The 16,562-nt window shown below is 36.8% G+C and overlaps 1 protein-coding gene across 2 annotated transcripts in view; it reads left to right on the top strand.

Annotated features, from left to right (window-relative positions):
* Nucleotides 1-3,898: 3,898 nt before the first annotated feature.
* The window catches only part of LOC131778283 (neuropeptide FF receptor 2-like), a 32,535-nt gene continuing 19,871 nt past the window's right edge, over nt 3,899-16,562 (top strand). The window contains exon 1 of one of the 2 annotated variants that reach the window (XM_059094684.2): nt 3,899-4,060. The gene's annotated coding sequence lies outside the window, so the exon portion shown is untranslated. Of the gene's footprint in view, nt 4,061-11,912; nt 12,101-16,562 lie in introns of those variants that run through there. The other variant, XM_059094682.2, reaches the window with a different exon arrangement.

Below are 16,562 nucleotides of genomic sequence, written 5' to 3'. Positions count from 1 at the left end.
GGCGAGTGGAAATAGTCGCACACGCTCGTCAATTTCTCCCATTCGACTCGACTGTTCAATCTGAGTATATTTAAATTTCGCGCTTCGTAAGCAAGAAAAACTGAATAATGTCCTCCCACGATTTTTTTGTGTTTACGACAAACCGACATCAAATTGATACCGCCGCCTGGTTAGCTCAATTGGGAGAGCGCCGGACTGCTGTGCGGGAGGTCGAGAGTTCAATACCGGCCGGACCAACACTCAGGGTCTTAAAATTAACTGAGAAGAATATGCTTCCTTTCTCAACATCAAGAAATGGTTAGATATTCTAGTCTTCTCGGATAGGGACGAATAAATGGAGGTCCCGTCTCCTGCAGGGTTAGGGGTAGGAGACGTTAATTTCCCACGCACGAGATTACTGTGTGATGGATGTCCTCCCCTGGGGTGGGATGGGGGGGAAAAGGTGAGGTCGTTACATGGACTAAAGCGGCTGCCAGAGGCGCCTGATTATGCTGACGTCCGATCTCAACCTTAGTAAAAATTGTAAGCGCATTGAGATTCTTAAATGCGTATTAAAGAACGTTCATTATTATTATTATTATTATTATACCTATTCATCCTTTTGTGTGATAGCAGGAGGTGAGATTTTTTTTCGCATAGTCATGTTCTGCTAGTTTCTTCCTTTTTTTTTTGCTCAACGGGTTACGTGTATTCAATCACATCACTGACGCTGTCAGATTCATCTACCAAATTTCAGGGCAATCGAATTTCCCGCTACGAGAGTTATCCTATTTTCTTAGTTTGCATAAAGCGCTGCGCAATCGCCTCCCATAGTTTGCTTACCGTAGCGTAAATGCATAAGCCCAGCAAAAACTTAACACGCGAAAAAAATCACATCCCTTGATTCGTTAAATGCCGCCTCGGTTGATTGAGAACAAACATAAAGTCCTAACGTCCGCTTTCTACAAAGGGAATATTTGGGAAAACTGTTGATAGCTTTATAATTTTCATAAAGATTGTTTGAATCTTTCGTAAAACTATGTAATCTCTCTCAAGCACGTCCTTTTTTTTCCTCCGAAAGAGAATATAGAACAAACGAGAAACAAAAAATTCGCAACTTCTCCATCGTGAGACTTGTGAGTAAAATATCACACTCTCGTCTTGCGTTTGACTGAAAACGAGAATAACTCTAAATAGATGACCTCTCAAAAACTAAAGATAATTTCCTCGATCAGTACATCTTGTGTCATCAACATAGTTGCAAGAATTCTGTGCTTTTGTGAAACAGGGATCCTCTTCTTTGGTAGACTTGTTGGTTCCAGAAAGTAAGCACTTCGTTAGAAAACAGCTGTGCGCCAGCGCCTGCCCCCTACGAAAATTTGGAGAAGCTGTTGACAGCTCCTTACTTTTAACAAAGATTGTTAAAATCCGCTGAAAAACTCTGACAGTTTTTAATGAGAGAGACCTACTTTTAAATAGGACCTGCTTTTTTTTGCAAAAGATAAATAAAAAAAACTCGCACCTTCTTCATTGTGAGACTTGTGAGAGAAAAATATCACACCCTCATCTTGCCACGCGTTTGATTGAAAACGAAAATAACTCAAATACATGCTCTCGCAAAAACTAGAAATCATTCCTTTGATCATTATATCTTGTATCATCAACATAGTTACACGAATTCGGCGCTTTTGCAAAGAAGGATCCTCGTGTTAGGTAAACATGCTGGTTCTAAAAATGATGAGCGCCTCGTTTGAAAACAGCTGTGCGCCAGAAACAAGGTCTTTAATCGCCTCGAGGCTCTCCACAGAAAACCGTCACTTTCGATTGTATTTAACACCAGTAGAGGCGACTTGACTTACATATAGAGAGAGGTCGTTTAAATGAGTCACTGCAACAGGGATAAATTTAATTATTTTTGAATTTGCGAACCTTTGGCTCGATGCGCTAAACTAGGGTCAAGTCTAACCCTGGGTACACCGATGGAGATTGATTTTACTAGTGCATATTTACACTACCCACTCCCACAGTGCAGCAAAATTGTCACTCCAATAATTTTCTCGATCAGTTACGAGCTTTTCCGCCTCCCTTCGGCCAAAGTCCCTCAGGACTACCAATTTCTCAGGACTTTTTGTTTGGAAAGTTGACCCGGAACAATGGGCCATTTCTTCTAGGAGAACCGGACATGACATTAAGAGAAAAAATCCATTTTGATTATTTGCAACCAACGGCCGAATTGATACGGTGCTATTGTTTGCCACAGGAAAAACTACACTAAAATTTTGAGGAAAAGAAGAAAGGAGATTTGAATGGAGCATTTTGATGAAAGGAAAAATAACCCAACGTCCGTCATCGCAGACGGACGCAAACAGTTCCTTTACAATCTCACTAAACAACCCTAGGGCGTATGTCTCACAATGAAAACTTTATTAATAGATTGGTTGGAGTGACATAGTCCTCAAAATTTCAAGCCTAGCAAGTGCAACTTTTGGTCACGGCCATTTCAGCCCAATTTTTTAGCGAAAACACAATGATTTTACTGCCTCTACACTAAGGAAAGAAGTTTCTATATCTGGATCTCACCTATCCTGGTGTGTGCTTGGTCTACCACAGCGTGGAGCCCCAGTCTCTAGTGGGTTTGTTTAACTATAACGCATCAGGCAATATTGCCTAAGAACACCTGTTTAACCAGACTTTAAACGCCGTACGCACATAGGCAATATTGATAATCACTTCTAGTGCATGGGCAGCCGTTCAAATCTTTATTATTTTATCTTTGTATTATTTTATAAACTGATTGTAGAAAATAAGATAAAGAATCATACAAGGAAAATCATCACGTTTCAGAAAATTATGGATGACAGAAAGAAAACGTCTGTCTTTCCAGTCTCATTAACACAGATTAACTATATACACACTGTAATCAACTTAATAAAATTTATCAAGCTAAGGAGTACGAAGTGCAAAATTTTCCTCTTTATCTATGTTTGTGTGAGTCTCAAAACCATTTTCGCTGGACTTGCCTTTAATTCTTAATAAAGTCTCTCGTTTCTTCTCTCAAATTCACCTGCATTGCGTTTGTTTGACATGAATTACTAAAGACGATCTATAATTATAATGCCTTTGCACCTGACGTGACGTGCGACACTTTCAAGGAATTAATAATGACATTTTATAGTCCAAGACACATTACTCCAGTCAATCCGTTGCACTAAGTTAAATTGTATCTGCAGTTTTTGTCGAGGTCGAGTCGTTTTTCACTTCACATTTGGAACCAAAATTTCTGAATAGAGATTTGTAATGCTGGTACATTCCTTTTCGATGTGCAGTTAAAGAACACCTAACGATATAATAGGATTGATTATCAACATCTTCAGACGATTTTAAGAGCGAAGTTTGATTAGAATAACACGTCGGCGTCCAAAAACTGGCAAATTAAAGCGGACCTAAAACGGGAACATGACAGTTCTGTTTGAATAAAATTTTTATTATTACCAAAGTTGCTGAACGTCATATATTAAAAACACGATAAATTTTGCAAGGTGTTTACCTTTTAGTAGGAATGAACGAAAAATATACTGAAAAATATGCTTGATTTTTAAAATTTTGAAAGTTTTTGGATTAAAAACGTACAACTTAACGTCTAAGTATCTGCTTTTCCTAGCGTTTTTCGCCGTCAATTGGACCTAAAAGAATGAATCGAAATTTTTACAATGTAGGTCAAAGGACTCATTTCGGTGTCTAATACGTATGTTAACATGTGAAGATATTCCTAAGAGACCCAATTCTCTCCATCGAGCGAAGCGGATAACATCCATTTGCGTCATTTGCATTAATTTCCACATGGAACTGACAGCTGCAAGCATTTTTTTAAAATTTATTTTCATAATAAGGTTTCGTTCATAACGACAGGTCGATTTGGGAAGCTTAATCCATTGCTTGGAGCTAGCGATCAACTTAAAACTTGTGTCATACGCGCGTGGTAGAAACAGAAAACCGTTACCTTGAAGAAGGCATGGAATTTGTTCAATTTTCATGTTCTTAACCTGGACTGCATTGTTGACTAACTTCACTTTTGGAAAAGGTGAGTCGCAGACGGCGAATCATTTTTTATACTTCGATTCACTTATGAGTACAACTTCATTTATATATCTCTCCTATTCTATTTTACTGATACAAAAACAGTTAAAGTTACAACAACTAGCAAAGACTAAGTCAAAATCCGACATTCAATATCTACCCATGATTGGAACTCAGTTTTGAAAAATTAAAGGGTATTTAACGAAAGTTTTTTTAGCGTTTCTTATTCAGAAAATTGGATATTAGATGCAAAACGACCAGAAACTTCGGCAAATACGAATTACTTCATTTAAAATAGTTACATTCCCATCTCTCCTCTCTCAATAACATTTAAGCATGACACTATGTTATGTTCAATTTTTCCGCGTTTTACTAGGCGGAAATTTGATCTTTCTGCATCGTACGGAAGCACATTTTAACCGCTCTCAATCATATCTGAAAAATTATTTTTACAAGAGAACAGTACTGACATATGGTAAAGAATAGTTACAATTTTTTGTTGTATATTCGTCCATAAACATAGCTCATCTATCAAAAGTTAAAATCGCGTATTGTGCAAGTCTAAGAGAAAGTTATTAGCACAAACATGTTCAATGAATAGTTTTAAGGTACTCACCTCAATAGCAGGTGACATCTGTCGACCGTTAAATTGCCGATTATTTCGATATTTGTGGTTTGGGAAATATAGAGTTTGACATTTTTAATCTAAGTTTACTATTTCCTGGAAAAAGTCGAATTGTCCAATGTATACTGAATTTATTCATACATCACCCCATGTATGAATCTGTTGCGTGATGCCAGACAAAGATGGCTTGTCTCAATTGAAATTAGCATAAATTCCCTCTTTCTATAATAATCGGTCTAAATAACCAAAGGCGATCGTGTAAACTCAAGTAGGAAAAATCTGAATTTTCAAGGACTTGTATAATGAAGAAAGAGAAAAAAGGTTTATAGAGAAGAATAAATTTTTTTTTATGACTTATCGATCATGAAATAGAAAAGGAACTTGAGAAAAATTTGCGTATAGCTTTTATTAATGGCTTTTGTTCTCTCCCCTAAAATAATATCGAAATGCTCTCTACAAAAGACAAGTGATGCTCTATGCTACCAATTTTTGATCTTGTTTCCACATTTTTTTAAATTATTTTTTTTTTTAGCGTTTTTGGGAGGGAGAGGCCTGGAGCTATTTATCTAGGGCCTTATTATACAAAAAGTTAGGAATTTAAAATATAACAGCGGTAACAGCGACGTCAACAAAAACAATAAAAAACTTTACTCAAATTTGTCTTGTCCCAAGCATTTTATGTGTTAACCTCCTTTATCTCAGCTGAAATCATGAGGAAATATCTGAGCGCGGAATTGAGAGATATAAAATTATCCTGAATTCCTGTTATCAGATAGGCAAAAATCCGCAAATGAAGGCAGTATTAATTTTCCTCCATTTTCCCTGGGCTAGTTAAGTTACGCGGAACCTATAATTTCTCTTTTTTTTTTTTTTTTTTTTTTTTACAAGAAAGCACACCAAAAGTAGAATTATAGGGAAAAAAGGATCTAGCAACCGTTTCCTCATAGACTCCTGTCCTTAAAAAGACCGTAAAAAATGAAATAGAGGCAATGCATAATTCAAGGCACGAATAAAATTTATTGGATGTCTTACCACCTTGATGTACTACGAGCCTGCTGCTTAATGTTCCTACATGATTTTAAAAACCTAAATGCTGTAATGTTTCCGTGATGGCTAAAAGGTTCCAAGGATTCTGTCATCGATTATAAAACGACGATGTAATGCCACTTTCTGAGTGGCCTTGAGTTGTTTTCCTTCATCGGAAGCAGTATTGCTATGGTTGTCAGCGTTTAACTTCCCGAACTGATTATTTCATGAATGCTTGAGTAAAAACCAGGCAAATCATAATTTACCCTTCGTTAAGTGTAAGATGAAAAGTTCAGGATGAAGACTATAACACACACGATGCTTCGCAAAGGAAGTCTTACAAGTTTCACCACAATATTCTGTATTTTTAGTCTTGCATTTCCTTGATTGTTAATTCCATATTATACATATGCACGTACTTACTTCGTTTCAAGGCGCCAATGAAACACATTTAACGAAAGATGAGTCGTAATCGATAGAAAATAAGTCCACAGGAGCTTTACTCGAACAGTTTGGTCTCTACGTAATTGCAAAAAATAGCACGATTTAATTTATCGCCTGCCTAAATAAAGTACTCTCTACGTCGTTGAAAACGCGAATGAGACCAGTCGACAGTTAAAAGACAACTATCTGATAACAACTCGAATGGTAAACAGGGCCTTAAGAGCGACGCTGAATAAGTTCCCTGAAAAATGCAAGCCTCTTTAACTCAGGCAAAACCCCATCTCTTGAAGCTGTTTTTGAAACAATTTCACTCTTTTTTACTGGAACTTTTTCTTGAATTTATGTTCAGTTCTTCGCCTCAGATACAAAACAAATAGGTAACGACTGTTGAAAATTCGTCCATGCATAAGTTTGCTAACGATTGTTTTGATCGTTTTCAAATTAAACTATCTGTGAATGAAGACTAATACAATTGCATATCTATAACCATAGAGACTTAATGACTCAGAAATGGCCCCTGAATCACACAAACGTTTTTCCGAAGTTTTATTTCTTTAATAATAATGAAGTTAGAAATTACTGAGCTGTTTTTTCAGTGGCATATCATCACCTCAATGAGAACTTAACGAATTTCCCAGTGTCAACCCTGAAAATTCGAGCACCTTTCGAAGAATTAGCACAAGCTGGAAAAATAGAGTGAGATATATTATTAATTAAGTCATTTGGGTCTTATAGAAAGACCCCATAATACAGCTTCTGCGTATCTATCTTGCTGTCATCTTGAACAAAACCATTACTAGGTTAAAATAATGGGGGAAAAATGTATTGTTGTCTTCTGGTCTAAAAGTGCGCATAAATATGTTTTTTAAAACTCCTACGGGGTGCTTGAAGCCATGCTAAATGTTTCCTCGTGCAAAAATTTGTAAGGATGATTTATCATAAGACCGGAAAAACGTTGTACTTTTTGGCTAACTTGTGGTGAACAACAGCCGTAGGAAGAAAAATGAACGATATTACAAGAATAGCAACTTTTCACATAATTTCGAGCCATTATAACTTGTTGATCTAACGGTGCGTGAGACAAGACCAGACGACAGCTCAATAAACTATGAGTAATATGCAAACGGAAGGAAGCACATTTCAGATAGTGTGTATGGCTGAAAACACAAATCTTAGCCATATCTGCAGCACTCCATATATAATTTATTTGAACTACAATGTCGATGAATAATTAACAACTGTCATGTTAAAAATATTTATCAACAAATTTTAAGTATTTGGCATATCAGCGTAAAATTAAATCGCATTTGTTTAATCTGTTGTCCTCATTGTCAACTTCAATTTGTATATTTTAGCTCTGAAGCCCTTGAGGTTTGAGCAGATCGTTGTATTGCGTTTCCTGGACGTCCGTGAATTTTTATGGTCCCTTGTGGCTTTCGCGCAAAGATGGAGCTGTATAAATATTCCTAGTAAAATTCCGAAATGAAAATCGTCCCAGTATTTGCTCAAAGACTTCTCGAGGGCCAGAGCAATCTTTCAAACTAAAATTCCGTGGACAGGTTGATGAAATGAAAGTCCTTTGAAATTAGAGAAATAACTTTCAAAACCACAAACCACAGTTTGCAACATTCCTAACGTACAAAGGAACAAAATCAATTGAAATACTATCTTGATAATTTAACCGTGAGGCGCTTGAACATACTAGACAAAATAAAAAACAGGTAATTAAGTGTTCAAACAACTGAGTTGAAAATGTAAATTGGTCACCGTAACGCGTAAAAAAGATGTAAGTTTCGCGTGTTAGCCTTCTTCGCCACATCTTGAAGCCGGGGACCGAAAAAAATCACACCTTTGTTGGATGCCACGCCCGCGGGAAAAGACAAACGGACCAAAGAAAAAGTGATAACAAACGCGCCTCTGACCTAAAACCTCGAAACAACCTGGCTTTTAGCAGTATTTCATTCTACCCAAAACATTTCCAGATTCTTATGTAGTTTGACATTTTATAATCAAGTCTGGTCCGTAGCAAGATCTGTTTTTCCTTTTTAACTAGTGAATTACGCGCTATGCGCAAGAGCGCGTTCTAGGATACGCGTGGGGAATCGCATCTCGCTCGCTCGATGGGCGATTCCTGTAAATTTTTTTCGCTTTTAGGCCTCTTTGAGTGCATTTCGACCTTAGTTTTGGCGGAGCAATAAACAAACGAATTGGCGACCTTTGTGCTACTAAGAATAGTGGTGGGGTTTGTGAAAGAATGCCAATGACAATCTTAAAAGAGTGTTTTTTTTCGTTTTAGTTTCAACAAGCGGCGCCAGCGACTCCGGAAGGCTGAAAGGCCAAAGATTTCACACTGAAATAACAGAACAACCTTCGTTTTTCATGTAAAATTGCTAATTTACAAGCCTTTAACTGGAAAACCATCCGACCGATTCACTTGAAAAATAGAGTTCCTGCGACCGCGCACGGAGTATACAGATTTTCCAAAGCTTTTTCTGTTATGGCGTGAGATGATGGGAAACAACCGATCATTTGTTTCGTATCGTGTGTTTTCGGTGTGAAGCAACCAAAAGATGGCGGCGACTGAAGAAATGACCAGCTCTAATACGAAAATCAAATAACACTTAAACCCAAACAATTTTAGCTACCGATTTTTAGTGAATTTTATCGAACAATTTTCGTTTTGTGAAGTTTCAAGAGATTTGAAGATTCAAAATACGGATTACCGTCCTAAAAATGCGAACCGTTATACACCACAAAATGATAAATTAGGCCTGAAATGAAATTCTATCTTGTATCTGTTATTGATTATACGTTGCCTCGCCACGTGACTAAAATCTTACCCAGGCGGGATGATCCAATCAATGACGGTGGCAGTCTTGGCTTAGTTATATCACTCAGAAACTCTGCTTTGTAACATGATTAAAATAAAAAAACTCGCACCTTCTTCGTTGCAAGGACTTGTGAGAAGAAAAAATTATCCACACCATCATCTTGCCACGCGTTTCGATTGAAAACGTAAAATAACTCAAATACATTTGCTCTCCGCAAAAACTACGAAATCATTTGCGTTTGATTCAGTATAATCTTGTATCATACAAATAGTTACACGAATTCGGGCGCTTTGCAAAGAAGGACCTCGGGTTAGGTGTGACACCATGCGGTTCCTAAAAAATGATGAGCGGCCTACGTTTTGTGAAAACAGCTGTGCGCCAGAAACAAGGTCTTTAATCGCATCGAGGCTCTCCACAGAAAACCGTCACTTTCGATTGTATTTGACATCAGTAGTAAGACCAAAAATATATTTGTACGTTGACAAAACTGACGGTAAAAACCAGGCGACTGACTTAAATATAGAGAGAGGTGGTTTAAATGAGTCACTGCAATACGGATAATTTAATTAGTTCTGAATTTGGCGAACCTTTGGCTCTATCGATGCGCTAAACGAGGGTCAAGTCTACCCCTGGGTACACCGATGGAGATTGATTTTATAGTCATATTTACACTACCCACTCCCCCAGTGCAGCAAAATTGTCACTCCGATAATTTTCTCGATCAGTTACGAGCTTTTCCGCCTCCCTTCGGCCAAAGTCCTTCAGGATACCAATTACTCAGGACTTTTTTTGGAAAAGTTGACCCGGAACAATGGGCCATTTCTTGATACGAATGAGAACTCAAAAAAGTGGTCAATGAATTGGGTCCAAATAAACATCCAAGTGACGAATGATTTTTTCATGTCCTTTTTACAACTACTCGTTTCAGTAGTGTTCTTAGCTGCGAGGATCTCTTAATTTCGGCTCTCCACCGCAGGCAAATATATGAATTTTCACATATCTAAAATCATCACTGGTAAAACATGTTCATGATGTATGGGAGTCAAAAGTTTAAACAGGGCAGGAGTCGCAATTTTCATGTGCTTAACTTAATAACAATTGGTGTCCACCCAGTTAATAAAGTTTAAATCATTTCAAGTACTCAATCTTTTAACTTAACAACTCAAATTTTTGCTTTGGTCAAAGTGCACGTACAACATACAAATCTAAATTGAACAGATATTCGGCACATGGAAAGTTCGACGTTTGAATCAAAGTCGCTCCACCGGGCGAACTTCCCGTGAGCACATGTCAAGCTAGAAGCTAGAGCTGGGCCTAAACGACTTGAAGTGACCGTTTTTTGCTCTTATAGAAAACCAGGCCTGATACACATACTCATCGATCATGTGACTCTGTAACGCTTGTCAAGCAATTTTAAATTTATTTTCAGAGTAAGGGAATTTAAATAATAGTTTTTTACGGCTAAAGAATATTAAGTACTGGTTATGTATGTAGAAGGTACACTGGATTTTTGTCACCGGTGCTCGGTATCCTTGCGTAGGTTTTTTCTTCGGTTTCCAGATTTAAAACGTGAATAATTACTGCAAAATGTGATCATTTGTACTCGAAAGGCGACTGAGAATTTATGAAGATTTACGGAAACTTTCTTATGGTACAAAGGTTGCATTTTTATATTTTTATTGTTTTTTTTTTTTTGGTGCTAGGTTTGAAAACTCTCCGATACGTTCCGTCTAATTAATACGGTAAATGTTAGCTGCCAGAAACAATCGATTCTCCTTAAATGGAGAATGATGTATCTGATGCTAATGAAAATCAAACAGGAAAAGAGAAGGAAAAATATGAAATGCAAGTGGCAATGTCTAATTGCTACTAATGTAGTCACAAAGACGTTTATTTGCGGCTTTGTTGACTTTATTTTCAAACAAGAGTTAGTTGCTAGGAGTATGTCACCCTGAGGGTAACATGATATTTCATCGAATTCACTGGCTCGTAAAAAAGTCTTTCACAAACGGGTTATCTAAATTTAACACACCAATATGGCTGACGTTTCACTGTTGAGGTCAATCAATATATATATGTGATAATTCAGTAATGGCTGTCTGTCTTTGATGACAGCAGCTGTGTTCAGATAGATAATTAAGACAGAGTTTCTTCAATACTCAGTCTTACATCATTGCTTACTTTTTACATTTCCCGCGAAAGAACAATTTCTCCAGCAAATTTCTTTACAAAACCTCCTTGACAATGGAGATAAAAAAAAAAAAAACAGAACAAGTTGAGCCAGTTTTCTAGCAAAGCATACTGCAATTTGCGATTCATGGTAGTAATACGCCCACCAACCTAATTTCGGTTTGAATTATCATCGATATAAATTTCTCTAATTATGTCCAAAACCTGCTTTTGTGTGTATTGTTGATAAAGATCGGGTAAACCTGTGCTTTTAGGAAATATAATGTTTTTTTTCTTTAAGTTTCTGCTGATGTCATACAACATCACAAACATTACGCCCTCGATTCTTTGTTTTGTAACTATTTTCTCTATTGGTGGGCGATGGGCACATAAACTTGCGTTCGTACAAGCAGTTGGTAACATAGGAACGTAGCACGTAGCACGTTTGAAGTTTCTCAAGCGAAGAAACCCGAACGCACGTTGCTGCATGACCGCAGCCTTGAAATTCCAGCTCTGAGTTTGACTTCCGATTGTTTACTGTCAGAATACTGTCATAAAAATATTGTGGAAGTACACAATTGTTCGTGATGGATAATATGTTTGATTTCCGACTGTTGCATGGTAACAAAGATAACCCTACTCTCATCCTGGCAGTATAAGAACAGAAAACTTCTTAATTAGGGAAGATAACATTATGATAACAACTAAAACGGATTATTTGCACATTGCTACTCGAACTCTCAGTGTTCAAATGGATAACATTAAGCTTCGTGTCACTTTGGAGATTTTCATAGAACACCCCGCATATCTGAGTGAACAGTTCTCTTAAATTGTTCTTTTAACGATCACGAAATAGCATGTTGAAGACCTCGGTTGACTGAGAACTTCCCAAAGTGAAGCTCTGCGCAATTATACTGACTGAGCACAAAAAACACTTCAGCTGAACCAGGTACCACTTTTCAGTCTCTGTAAGCCTGTTTAAATTGTTATAATTACAAAGAGATGTTTTTTCAAGAAACCTCATTTCTGTTCGCAGCCTGTAGTAGCACATATATTGAAAATTCTTTTGGGCTTTCGTGAACGGATTGAGCAAGTTGATTCAACATTTGTTATTCTCGCATACTGCAACCTGGTGTTTTATACAAAAGTAAAATAATTCAATGGTTCCTCCGAGTTTTAGTATATTCTTAAACGGTTTGATCAGTGCAACCATAATTGACATAAGATAATTATGTCAGGCGGTCTCTATCGATCGAACTATTGTATTGTGTAAATTCCGATAAAAAGGTTGGCTCTCCTCTCTTTGGAATGACAAGTAAACGTAAATTTTTTTCGATTACAGAGTTCCCGTCTACCGCTTTTACTGTTAAAAGTAGGTTTTTTTTTTCCTGCTCGGTCCGTCATTTCCAAGCGTTCGTTTGTGAACATTCAATATATTTACTGCCTCCTTAGTACACAGAACTACAGCTTAAAGTTACGTAGATCATTAGCCACCAGCTTATGAAAACTGTCCTTTGAAAGACAAAGTCCACTTAAACGAAAGGCATTTCATGCGCCCGCACATTATCAGTGAGCGTCATCCATCATTAGGCCATCGGCATGATCGCTATTTTATGGACTGTCCGAAAGTTCTTCCTCAGTTTGTCAGACCCTCAGGATGTAATCAGGACACTGTATTATACAAGGATAATGTCTCTCGTTACTTTGAAAATGAATACTACCTTAGAAGAACTGTATTCAGAATTAAAATTAACTTGAAACCTGTCCAAGCGAGTGAAACTAAACTATAGTGTTAAAAAAGAATTCCAATTTGGTCTGTTGCCATTTTTTACTGTTGAAGAAAAGTGCACGGTGCTAATTGGATGGAGTTTTTGACGCTATTATCAAACCGCGAACTATTTGTGTAAACTATCTTTCTGTCAGCTGTAATCACATTGTGACCGTCAGATTCATCTTGATAAGTGCACGACACAAACGGAAATGTTATGATTACGAATTTAAGTTGTATTCGACTCTATAAGAGGCTGAATGATTACCGCGGACTAAAGCTATTTAAAAAAAAAAAAAAAAAAAAAAAAAAATATTTCAGAATTGTGTTTTCCGCTGCACCAGCAGTTTGCTAATATTTTTGCTTCGAATTCCTCGATGTGGAACATTCAACATATTTCTAGGTCTGGCCCGAATTAACCTTGACATCGCTGTGACCTTTACCGATATTCCAACATTTCTATTCTTAACTTTAATATAAAACCAAATTTTAAATCCATGCCTGAATCACATGACTAAATGATCACGATGAATTTCGGCTAAGCGCACGCAACTGCGTCACTTCGTGACAATCTGTTTGCATGTTAAGGGTGATTACGGGATTCTAGACAGTGTGTAATATCTTTACTTATCCGACAGTCAAGATCACATACACGATAGCGAAAGAGATCACGAAATAGCCATTAAGCGATTATGTAAACGTTCACGGCCATTATCAGGATTGCCCATACCTTGTTAGTAGTGACCGCTATCACCTAAATGAATACTTTTACGTCTATCCTCGCCAGGTTGAATCTTCAGGGTCTCTCTCCTCCACGCTCCTGGAAAGAGAGAGAGGGAGGCATTAGGTACGAGTTTGTCTTTGTTCCTCTAACCTGAGCGGAACGGGGATGCAAGTGATCAAAAGAGAATATGTCCCATCATTTTTTCTTCACGTGATACAAATTATCATGCGTGCTGTATTTGCTTGAGAATATAATCACGTCCTCTCCAACGTTAAGGTGATTCCTCGCTTATTGCAACGCGCATCGTGTACTGTGCATACAAACCACGAACTCAGGGGAATGAGCGCGCGCCATTCCAAGAACACGGTATTGTTTTTCAATAAATGGACCAGGTAAAGAGGTACGATGCCCTTTGGCTCTTGAACGAGCACGGTGTCGAACATTTTGTATTGCATAATTTTGTTGTACAAAATATCCCCTTTAATAAGGGAAATTTTAAAAAAAAACCACGGTGGACAAAAAACTTAAAGTGTGCATGAAGCCTGTTACTCGATGGTACAAATTATGACCTTGTAAGCAACGACTCGAGGTACGTTTGGAGTTGATGTCATTTTTAATTATATATCAAATTGTTCCATACTCTTGAGACTTTCAACCTATAAATTTTTTTCAAGTGTTACTTTAAAAACACCCTTGCTTTCACCTTTCTTAAAATGTATTGTGAATCGATGAAATGACGCGCGTGATTAGTTCCAGCACAGGCATAAATAGGGTAGTTTGGCCCATCATATATCCTAAACAAGCCGGTGACCTATCTCTTTAATTGTATTTTCAAAACAGACATTGATAGGGAACATTTAAGGGAAAGTTTGAAAAAAAAATTTGGAATTTTTTTTTTTTTTTATGGAATCACCTTAAAAACACTGCTCAAAAAGCTGCTCAAAGTTTGTCTTTGAAAGGATGCTATCGACACGTAATGACCTATTTGTCATTATTCGTCTTTTTTAAAAGAAATGTTAGCCTAAGTGCGATTTTTCCATAAATTTATCGCAAATTTAAGAACGTGTATCTTATGATTCAGTTTTGATACTGAAAAAAAAAACGGACAAAAAAAGGTTTCTTAGATATGACCCACATGTTAATCTGAAGTGTTATAACATGAAAGCTGATTTTCGGTGGTTTTTTTTTTTTTTCGCTTCGGACAAAGGAAAAATGAAGATGTTCGGTTTTGAGGTTATGGAGAAGAAAGAAAGTTTCGAAAAATGAAATAAACATGTTTCAAAACGGCTGCTGTCAGAATTTAAAGAATAAATTTTTCCGTTATCGTGCTAAAAGCCGGCAAGTTTTGTTGATGTTTGTCGAGATAATTATCACGGTAAAAGATGACTGCTTTACCTTCTAAGTCAGAGACTTAGTTACCTGGGTGGCAGCTGTATCTGTTCATTCCAAATAAGATTCTTAATACTAGCCAGTTTTGATAAATAAGTCACCATTTGGCAAAATACACCTTAGTTTTATTTTGGCTCTTTGTCTTAATATGAGCGCTAAACCGAACTAATCTGCCAACTAATGCAAATTCACTTCGGTCGGTTTTAAACGTAATATCTTTTCTTTCCAGTAATACAACGTTGAATTGGTATTCTTTTGTTTAAAAAAGAAAACAAAGAATAAAAGGAAAAACGGGCTTTTTTTTTTGCAATATCAAAGAACGTTGTAAAAATTAGTTTTTACTTTTAGGAAGAGCTTTGCTTTCGTTTTATGTAAAAATTTGTTTTAAAAGTCTGTAATTAGCTCAGCTCCTCATTTGCACGTGCCAGACATTAAAAAGAAATAAATTTTTTGTTTTGAGTATTTTTTATGACTTCTTTGAGCGGTTTCATGTCATAAGGCATAAGGATTAAAGTTACGGTAGCAGACACTAAGTGAAAATTAATAAATCTTTGGCAATTCGACCAAACGAGAAATACGCAAATATTTTTCTGGTTTTACTGACGTGTGGAGAATGATTGAAAATGACTTCTTAAGGAAATTCGAGGCAAGTGAAAAGATCAAAAGTTTGATGCAATATCCGCTTAATTTTTTTTTTTTTTTTTTATCCGCTTAATAAAATGACTCTTATAAGTAAACATTCATACCCTAAATTCGTGCTTTTTCTCCATAGTTACTCTCCCCTGGACTCAGCGCTTTTTCAGAGTTGGACCATGGAAATAGTTCGACTTGATCGATCTAATCAAAGTAACCAATTAATTTGTTGCCTTGCAAGTTATGATCGCTGCCTTTTAGAGAGTTTCTCTTTTAACCCGCAGCTGATAAAATGCAACAATCATGAGATCAAGTCAAGTATTCCAAAAAGCTTTTGTAACTGCCGACTGACAGATGGAAAACTTATAACGACAGATGATTCGTGCACCTTTATTTGGAGTTTTTCTTTCAATTTTAATTTGTAAACAATTGAGTATTGTTTTCACGCTCTGTCGCCACTGAAAAATGTTGAAATTTTAATGGGGAAACACGTGGAGACTTTGTAAAGTCAGAAGGGCTATTTCATGAAAAATAAAGCTATTAAGTTTCGTTGTGAAAATAACTTTTTGTTTCAGACATCGAAATCTACGGCCACAACTCGAACAGTTTGATTAAAAAATTGCAAATTACTGATTGAAGTTACCCACTGAAGACTGTCTCGAAATATATCATTGTTTTTTTAATCATTCATTAAAAACCTTAGCCGCATTTATAGCCGTCCATAAAAGCTTTTAGTCGTCGTATATAGTAATCCACAATGGCAAAAGAGGGTTGGGAAACTCAGTCCCTGCTCTCTTAGGGCAGTAATAAGAGGAGTGCTGGTGAACGATATTTTGTGTACTTAAGTCCCGACAAAATAAACGAGACGGAAAAAAAGTTTACATATTGGCGCACATC

Source organism: Pocillopora verrucosa, chromosome 14 (assembly GCF_036669915.1).
Source record: "Pocillopora verrucosa isolate sample1 chromosome 14, ASM3666991v2, whole genome shotgun sequence".
Taxonomy (NCBI): domain Eukaryota; kingdom Metazoa; phylum Cnidaria; class Anthozoa; order Scleractinia; family Pocilloporidae; genus Pocillopora; species Pocillopora verrucosa.
This window is presented reverse-complemented; position numbering and strand designations above follow the sequence as displayed.